Source organism: Pteropus vampyrus, unplaced genomic scaffold (assembly GCF_000151845.1).
Source record: "Pteropus vampyrus isolate Shadow unplaced genomic scaffold, Pvam_2.0 Scaffold205, whole genome shotgun sequence".
NCBI classification, from domain to species: Eukaryota; Metazoa; Chordata; class Mammalia; order Chiroptera; family Pteropodidae; genus Pteropus; species Pteropus vampyrus.
The window spans coordinates 344725-347976 of NW_011888986.1; positions in this window are offsets into that span (position 1 = coordinate 344725).

A 3252-nucleotide genomic window follows, 5' to 3' on the forward strand; every position below is an offset into this window, starting at 1 on the left:
ATATTTTCTTAAAAAATGAGTGGCAAGAGTGGGTACCACTATTTTTTATTTTTGCAAATCTTTTTAATATTCGGTTTAATAAAAAAACAGTTGGATTCTCACATACATTTCTGCATTCAACTTGGTACACTATGTTGTTTTATTTGAAGTATGTGAAGAAATTCTGGTCTCAAATAGGTAAATGACTGAAAAAGGGAGGAATATTCTAAAAGCCTTTTCAACTAATTGTGGTTGTCCTCCTTTGGTATTCTAACAAAACTTGACAAGTAGTAGTTTCTAAAGGTTAGTTACAATGTGGAATCTGAAACCATGCCAATCAACTTTTCATACTCATTTACATTAAAAACCATTGGTCTATCTTAGCTTTAAATGAATCATTTGCTCATGTTTGATACTGTAACATCACACATCATTCACTTAAAAAAATATTGAATCACTGACTAATGCAGATCTTTCAAATGTTGACATGTTTAATTCTATAATATTAAAAATTACATCCATTAACATTTCACCACTCATATCACCAGAAAAGTTTTTAAATATTGGGAAGCTGTCAAAATTCCAAAACTAATTTTTATTTGAAAGCTCAAACCTTATCATTGGCAACAAATAATGTAAGTTATATTTCCTGAATTGACAGGCTCGCTTTGTTCGTTTTTGAGAAAATGTCTGCCAAAATCTAAGTCTGAAAACCATAGCTTGTCTTTCAGTGTTCAGTCAAGTACAAATTGTGTTCCATGAGAAATGTGACTATGTCAGCTCATAACTCAAATAATTGCACAGGTGATTTTCTTGAGATAGCTCTCATGCCGTATACCACAGGCAAGTTCTCAGGGTACTTTCCACTTCGTCACACACAATATCAAAAAAAGATATATCTACAGGTGGAGATTTAAGAATATTTATACTTTTCACTGTGTTCATCAAGGATGTTCCTAAACAACTGAGACTTATTTTAATGTGTGTACATGGTAGTGTTGAATGTAATTATAATGCATACAATTTGGTGCTATTCTTTGATTTGTGCTAAGGCTCTAGCTGCTTTATGCCACTTTGCTTTGCACTGTCATTGCAAATATCAGTGCAGTGAAAAAAAGCAAGTAACACCCTCATATTGTTATGAAAATGGCTTTGGACTCATGAACTCTCTCAAAGGCTTTCTGGAAATTTCTAGGGTCCTTAGGCCATGCTTTGAGAACTGGCAATTTAGCCATTTTCCTCTACCTGCTTAATATTATGAATACTTTGACTACATAGTTAAGCCAATCCACATGTGTACTGTGACATTATAAAATGAAATTGTTGAGATTTTAGAAAGAAAATCAACATAACACCTGAATGAACATTAAAAATTATATGACCAACCTTCAATTTTTTAATAAATAAATAAGTAAATAAATAAACACATTTTTTAATAAATAAATAAGTAAATAAATAAACACATATATAGATTGAGTCAGATGAGTTAACAATGAACATTTTTTATTTAAAAAAACCCAAAATGTCACAAGATGACTAGAAAAAATGATCAGTATTCAATTTTGTTATGACACAGAATAATTATAAATATGACAAAGAAGGAGCTCTATCTGAATTTATTTACTATTGTATTCTTAATGTTTTCAACAGAAAGGTCTTATAATTATGCTTTAGTGTCCACCTTTATCTGTATAATATAGCATAATGTCCAGTTTGCTAAATTATATTTTGAAAGCATTTGTCATCAGTCTTCTATTATTGAAAGGATTTCTATTAAATTTCTAAAGAAAATGAATGGTTCCAAGTCTCTAAATAGAGACTGGTGGTCATTTTTTTTGTTTGTTTTTTCATTAAATGTCCTTATCTAGTTACACTGGTGTTATAAAATTACTTGGACAACTCACCCTCTCTCTCTTTTATAGAACAACTTGTGCATAAAAGGGGTTACCTGTTTCTTCAGACTGGCAACACTCATCTATAAGTCTTTAATTAAATTCAATTTCATTAAGTTATTGGCCTGCACAAATTTTTAAAAATTTCATCCTCTAATAATTTTGCCACTTTACATTTTCCTAAGAAATTATTCATTTTATCGAGGTTTAATAAATACTTGTTCAAAACATCTTTTAAAACTCTATATGTTATTTTCCCTTTCATTCTGTATGTATATTTGAATCTATTTTCTTTTCTTTCTAATTGATCTTTCTGAGGCTTTGTCAGTGTTGTTGATATCTTAAAAAATATAGTTTTAGGTTTGAATATTTCTTATTATATGGTTTTTTAATCCATTAATTTCTTCCTTTTTTTTCTTCTTTTATGGTATTATAAAAAAATCACAAAAAATGTGTATTTTTCCAACTCTTTTATTGACTTCTTGGTATTTAACATTTCTACCCATCTGACTTAAAAACATTAATTTTCTTTTTGTGATTTTTCTTAGCTATCCTGAGTGTTTCTGATTTGTCATGCTTTATTTTCACTGAATTGTGGACATTTTATGTCTTATTTTTTTATTTTCCATCCAAAGAGTATTTATTTAGTCACATGTGTTTAGTTAATTTTCACACACACAAGCACATGCACGGAAATACAGTGCCAGTGCTTTTTTTGTCTTATTTTAGAAACCCATACCTCCCTTGAGGTCATGAAGATATTCTACATTTTAAAAGATTAACAGTTTTTAGCTTTTTCTTTCATGACTTTAATCCATCTGCAATTAATTTTCTGTGTAATCTTTGAGGTATAAGTCACTGTATTTCTCCCTTGTAGATATATAGTTGTCCCAGCACCATTTATTGAAGAGAATGTGCTGTCCCCACTTTATCAACATGAACTATCATTACATGTGAAAGTTTGTTTCTATGAAATTTATTCTGATTGGCCTATTTAACTATCTCTGCACAAGTATCGCACACCCCTAATACCTATAACTTTGAAATAAATTTTGATATCTATTAGAACAAGTCATCCCAGCATTTTTTTATTAAGCATATCTTGATTATTCTTGGCAGTTTTTATTTCCATTTATGAACTTTAGAAATGGTTTATCGAATTTCATACAAAAATTAGGGATTTTTATTGGCAGTCCAATTTGAGGGAAAGTGATATATTTAAAATACTAAGCATTTCGATCTATGAACTCGTTATATTTTCTCATTTATTTAGCCTCTTTCACTATTTCTCAATAATAGTTTGGAATTTTCTTGATGGAGATCTTGCCCATGATTTCTTAGGTAAATTCTTGAGTACTTGACTTTATGTTACACTATTACA